At 45.8% G+C, this 6,530-nt stretch overlaps 1 non-coding gene across 1 annotated transcript; it reads left to right on the top strand.

Moving 5' to 3' along the window:
- Positions 1–2,118: 2,118 nt before the first annotated feature.
- On the top strand, positions 2,119–2,256 carry LOC114810793. Its single transcript, XR_003758486.1, has one exon. It is a non-coding gene; the product is annotated as a small nucleolar RNA SNORA7 (small nucleolar RNA).
- The last annotated feature ends 4,274 nt before the right edge of the window (positions 2,257–6,530 follow it).

The following is a 6,530-nucleotide window of genomic DNA, read 5'->3' as shown; positions in this document are numbered from 1 at the left end:
TCTCTATCAAAAACCGCTACCATGCTATTCCAACACTTAACATATTCCGTCTTGACTACTGCATCATCCTCCTCGCTGACTTCCCTGTCACTAGTCTTTCCCCTCTCCAGCCCATACTCTGCTCCGCTGCCTAAATCATTTTTCTAAAATAGCGTTGAGTCCACGTCTCCCCCACTTCTCAAGAACCTCCAGGGGTTGTCCATCCTCTCTCCGCATCAACTAGAAACTCCTTCCCATCAGCCTTAAGGCACTCAATCAGTTCTCCCCCTCCTGCCTTACTTGGCTCACCTCCTACTAAAACCCAATCCACATATTTCACTCCTCTAATGCTAACCTTTTTTAATGGTGCGTATTAAGTGCTTACTACATGCCAGGCACTGTACTAAGCGAATGGGTAGATACAAAGCTAATCACTATACCTTGATCTTGTCTATCTCACTGCTGACCCCCTACCCAAATCTCCTTCTGGCCTGACACTCCCCTCTTCATAGTCAACAGACCATTACTCTCCCTGTCTTCAAAGCCCTACTGAAATCATTTCTCCTCCAAGAAGCCTTCCCTGAACTAAATCCTCATTTCCCCTCCCTATTCACCCTCTCCTCTGCATTTCCTATGCACTTGGATCAGTTAACCTTCAGTACTTTGACACCCAACCCGTCCACTACTTTTCTGTCCATATCCTTATATATCTGCCCCTTCTCCTAGCTGAGATTGATTTCAACATCTGTTTCCCTGACTATACTGCAAGCTTCTTGAGGACAAGTATCGTGCCTACCGATTCTATTGTTTTCTGCTCTCCCAAGTGCTTAGTACAGTGCTCTGCACATAGTAAGCACTCAATAAGTAGCATTGATAGAGTGACTGATTGATGGACACCACCCAGGCCTGAGCCAGCTGAACAGGAATCCTGAGCTGCCTTGAGTTCCATCCACTGAAACCTCAGAGGAGGTACTCATGGAGATAGCATCCCTCTAATACTAATAATAATAATTATGGTATTTGTTAAACACTTTTTCTGGGCCAGGCATATAGTCAAAGTATTGGGGTAGACACAAACGAATCAGGTTGGACACAGTATCTGTCCCATATGGGGCTAACAGTCTCAAACCCCATTTTACAGATGAGGTAACTGAGGCCCAGAGAAGTAAAGTGACTTCTCCAAGGTCACACAACAGACAAGTGGCAGAGCTGGAATTAGAACCCATGACCTTATGACTCCCAGGCCCTTGCTCTGTCCACTACACCACGCTGCTTCTTATGCTCCTCTAAACTGCAAGCCCACTGTGGGCAGAGAATGTCACCATTTATTGTTGTATTGTACTTTTCCAAGTGCTTAGTACAGTGTTCTGCGTACAGTAAGCACTCAAAAAATACTATTGATTGAATGAATGAGAACTGGATCTGGGCCTGCTATTCCTCATTCCAAGAGCCAGCCATATTACTGAGCCCTTTCCTCCCTCCATCATTCCCCACCGGCATCCAGCTACACCCTACTCTCTTGACCATTCCCCCTCACTTGCGGCTCAATCTCTGCCCAGAGAAGGCAGCGTGGCCTACTTATAATAATGGTGGCATTTGTTAAGCACTTACTGTGTGCCAAGCACTGTACTTAGCACTAGGGGAGATTCATGATAATCAGTCGAATCTATTCCCTGACTCACATGGGGTCCACAGTCCAAGGAGGAGGGAGAATAGCTATTTAACACCCCCATTTTAGAACGAAGAAAGTGAGGCCTAGAGAAGTTAAGGGAACTTGCTCGAGGTTACATAAAGATGGATTAGAACCTAGGTCCCCTGGCTCCTGGGACCACTGTCTTTCCTCTAGGAAGTTTGTACCTGGGGGTCAGGACACCCAGGTCCTAATATCGGCTCTGCCAGTGATTTACTGGGAGTACTTGGTGTGAGATTCAGCCCTCCTCCCATGAAGACTTTCTAAAATCAGTCACTCAACCAATCTTATTTATTGAGTACTTACCTTGTGCAGAGCGATGTACTAAGGGCTTGGGAGAGTACAGTACAACAATATGACAGACACATTCCCCGCCCGCAACGAGCTTACAGTATGGGGGGAGACAGATATTAACATAAATAAATAAAATTATGGTTATGTACATAAGTTCCCTCTCAGGGTCGCACCTGGAAAGTTTCCGTTACTCTACTAGTCTTGACTACGGGAGGGAGAGTCAAGCAGAGGTCTACCCATTCCATTCCTAGCTTGGGCAGTGGCTAGCAAGTGGAAGGCAATCTGCTACAAGTCATAACTCCCCTGTGCTGGGCAGCAGCAGCACAGGAGAGAGTCGAGGGTGGAGACTCAAGTTGACGGCTCGGAAGGAGGCAACGGTAAACCACCTCTGTATTTTTACCAAAAAAACTCTCTGGATCCACTACCAGAACGATTGCAGATGGAGGTGGGGAGTTCTGGGAGAGATATGTCCATGGCGTCACGATGGGTTAGAGATGACTCAACGGCATAAGAAAAGACATAAGTGCTGTGGTGCTGGGAGGGGGGTGAAAGTCAGGGTGATACAGAAGGGAGGGGAAGAAAAGGAAAAAAAAGCCAGATTCAAAATGCCACTTGAGTAAATTTCTTGGGCAGGTAGGAAGCTTCCAGAGAATCTTTTTGAGAGAGAATTCACAGAAACAATATTAGCAAGGAATAATAAATTACTCAGATAATATTTACTCAGAACAGGATTCACTTAGAGAAGGGTTTGCATCCAAAAGGAAAAGCTCAGATGGAATCAACAAACTGAAAAACCAGCCCCTCACTCTATAGCTAACCATTCCACAACAAAAATAATTATAATGGTACAGTGCCAAGCACTGTTCTAAGAGTTAGGGTAGACGCATGTTAGTCCAGTTGGACATAGGCCCTCTCCCACATCGGGCTCATACTCTTAATCCCCATATTTTACAGATGAGATAACTTAGGCCCTTTGAAGTGAAGTGACTTGTCTAAATTCACACAGCAGGCAAGTGGTGGAGTTGGGAATAGACCCATGACCTTCTGACTCCCGGGCCCGTGCTCATTCCACTGTACCATGCTGCTTAGATTCTTGTATGAGCTTTGGACCAGGCTTAGAGGAACAGTGGGACTCAAACTCAAGAGCACAAACACTTAAGAGCACAAACAGGGAAGGCCTGTAACCTATAAGCGCTTAATACAGTGCTCTGCACCCAGTAAGTGCTCAATAAATACAGTTGAGGGAATGAATCTGGTCCTCCCTTTTGTCATATGTAAAATGGGGATTCACCAATTTAGACTGAAAGCCCAGATGGGGCAGGGATTGAGTCTGATGTGAAATTCTTGCTTCCTCTGCTAAACTGAGCACAAAATCAATGTCACAGTTGAGAAGCAGCATGGTCTAGTGGAAAGATCATGGGCCTGGGAGCCAAAGGACCTGGGTTCTAATTCCCATTCTGCCAATTGTTTGCTGGGCAACTTGGGCTAGTCACTTGACATCTCTGGGCCTCAGTTCTCCTGTTGTCCCTCCTAATTAGACTGTGAGCCCCAGGCAGGACAGGGATTATGTCCAACGTTATGAACTTTTGTGGAGAAGCAGCGTGGCTCAGTGGAAGGAGCCCGGGCTTGGGAGTCAGAGGTCACAGGTTTGAATCCCAGCTCTGCCACTTGTCAGCTGTGTGACTTTGGGCAAGTCACTTAACTTCTCTGTGCCTCAGTTACCTCATCTGTAAAATGAGGATGAAGACTGTGAGCCTTACGTGGGACAATCTGATGACCCTGTATCTCCCCCAGCGCTTAGAACAGTGCCCTACACATAGTAAGTGCTTAACAAATACCAACATCATTAACTTTTATCTACCTCAGTGCTTAGAACTGAGTTTGACACCCAGCAAACTCTTTAAAAAATGCCATTAAAAAAATTAGCCTGCCCAATCTTTCCTGGCCACAGCCCATTCCTCCTGGACTCAATCCCTCTCTGAGGTGGGTGGTGATCTTGAGACTGCTCATATGCTCACATGGATCCAGCTATTACCTGACTAGCCTTGCTGCTTCTCACCTGCTCTACAGTCTAAGATTTCCTCTCACCTCCAATCAATCAGTGGTATTTACTGAGTATTTACTATATGCAGAGCACTACACTAAGTGCTTGGGAGTAAGTTCCTTTTTATGGTATTTGTTAAGCACTTACTGTGGGCCAGATACCATACTAAGCAGTGGGGTAGATACAGGCTAATCAAGTCAGATACAATCCACGTCCCACACGGGTCTCACCGTCTTAATCCCCATTTTACAGATGAGGTAACAGGCACAGAGAAATTAAGCTACTTGCCTGAGGTCATATAACAGACAAGCGGCAGAGCCGGGTTTGGAACCCATGGCCTTCTGTCTCCCAGGCCCATGCTCTATCTATTAGCCTACTTCTGCTTCTAGTCGGTAAGCTTCTTGTAGGCAGGGAACATGTCTACCAAATCTGTTATATTGTTCATTTACTCATTTAATCATATCTGTTATATTGTTTATTCATTCAATCATATTTGTTATATTGTTCATTTATTCATGCAGTCATATTTATTGAGCACTTACTGTTCTTTCTCAAGGGCTTAGTACAATGCTCTGCACACTTAAGTGCTCAATAAATATGATTGCTTGACTGACTGATTACAGTACAACAGAGCTGGTTGACACATTCCATTCCCACAGAGAGCTTACAATCTAGAGAGGCAGGCCATAAAATCAATTAAGGCTCTGCACAGAAGCAATGTGGAGGGCATAGGGTGGGTTTCTATTAAGTGTTCTCTCCATGGATGCCCCAGTAACACCTTAACCTTCCCAGAACTATGACTGAACTTCTCATCTTCCCTCCTAAACTCACTTTTCCTCTTAACCTTCAATTCCCAGTCACCAACCCCACCACCCTCCCTGTCACAGAAACTCCCAACTCTGTCATCATCTTTGACTCCTCGCCCTCTCTTTAACCCCCGTATTCAATCAGTCCCTAAATCCGACCAGCTTTTTCTCCGCGATATTAATTTTGGCACCTCGCGACTCTGTCGCTTTTCTCCTCCTCATCTCTCCAAACTCCGCTCTCTTCAGCTCCTGCCCCACTCCCTGGCCTTGTTGGACTCTGGCAAAGCCCGGCTGCCTCCTATCCAAGCGATCTGGGACAAATCCCCATTGCTGTGGGATTGGAGTTTGGCATTAGACCGTGAGCTTGTTGTGGGCAGGAACTAGGTCTGTTTTTTGTTGTATTGTACTCTCCCAAGCACTTAGTATGGTGCTCTGCACACATTAGACTCTCAACAAATACGATTGATGGATTGACTGATGGTAGCACTGATGTGGCTTAGTGAATAGAACACAGACCTGGGAGTCAGTAGGACCTTAATAATGTTGGTATTTGTTAAGCGCTTACTATGTGCAGAGCACTGTTCTAAGCGCTGGGGGAGATACAGGGTAATCGGGTTGTCCCACGCGAGGCTCACAGTTAATCCCCATTTTACGGATGAGGTAACTGAGGCACAGAGAAGTGAAGTGACTTGCCCACTGACAAGTGGCAGAGCCGGGAGTCGAACCCATGACCTCTGACTCCGAAGCCCAGGCTCTTTCCACTGAGCCACGCTGCTTCCCTATACCCTAGACCTGAGTTCTAATTCCGGCTCTGCCACATGCCTGCTGCATGACCTTGGGCAAGTTGCTTCATTTCTCTGGCCCTCAATTACCTCACCTGGAAAATGGGGATTAAGGCTTTGAGTCCTTTGTGGGACAGGGACTGTGTCCAACCCAATTACTGTGTCCAACCCAATTACCTTGTATCTATCCCAGTGCTTAGTGCAGTGGCTGACACATAGTGAATGCTTAACAAATACCACAATTATTATTATTATTATTATTATTAGCAGAGGCCTACAGGGCCCAGCACCTCTAGGAGAACAGAGTTCTGGCATCTTGCAGCCACCCAATGTCCGAGGAGATCAACTGCCCTTGCCACATGAGGAGAGACAAAAGCCAGCCTTCAGAACTGGTGGAATGCAAGAAGCACCACAGAGTTTTGTAAATAAGAAACACCATGGCCTGACAAAAAGAGCTTGGCCCCGGCTGTCACAGGACCTGGGTACTAATTCTGACTCTGTTATTTGCCTGTTGTATGACATTGGGCAAAACACTTAACTTCTCTGTGCCTCAGTTCCCTCATCTGTAGAATGGGGATTCAATACCTATTCTCCCACCTACTTAAACTGTGAGCTTCATGGGGGACAGGGACTGTGTCCACCTGATTAACTTGTACCTGTCCCAATCCTTAATCTAATGCTTGGCACATAATAAGCACCCTCTATACTATAAGCTCACTGTGGGCAGGGAGTATGTCTGTTATATTGTGTTGTCCTCTCCCATGCTCTTAGTGCCCAGTAAGTACTCTGTAAATATGATTGATTGATGAACAAATGCAATTATTATCATCATTATATTTACCAGGGCCCCTAAAACAGTATTTTTAACAGCTTCCAGCCTTCTAATAGATCACTTGGCTTTCAGCTACCCCTTTCAGTTTTTAAGTAACTTAGGT

Source organism: Ornithorhynchus anatinus, chromosome 3 (genome assembly GCF_004115215.2).
Source record: "Ornithorhynchus anatinus isolate Pmale09 chromosome 3, mOrnAna1.pri.v4, whole genome shotgun sequence".
NCBI lineage: Eukaryota > Metazoa > Chordata > Mammalia > Monotremata > Ornithorhynchidae > Ornithorhynchus > Ornithorhynchus anatinus.
Note: the sequence above shows the minus strand (reverse complement) of the source record. Positions and strands in the feature narration are given on the sequence as shown.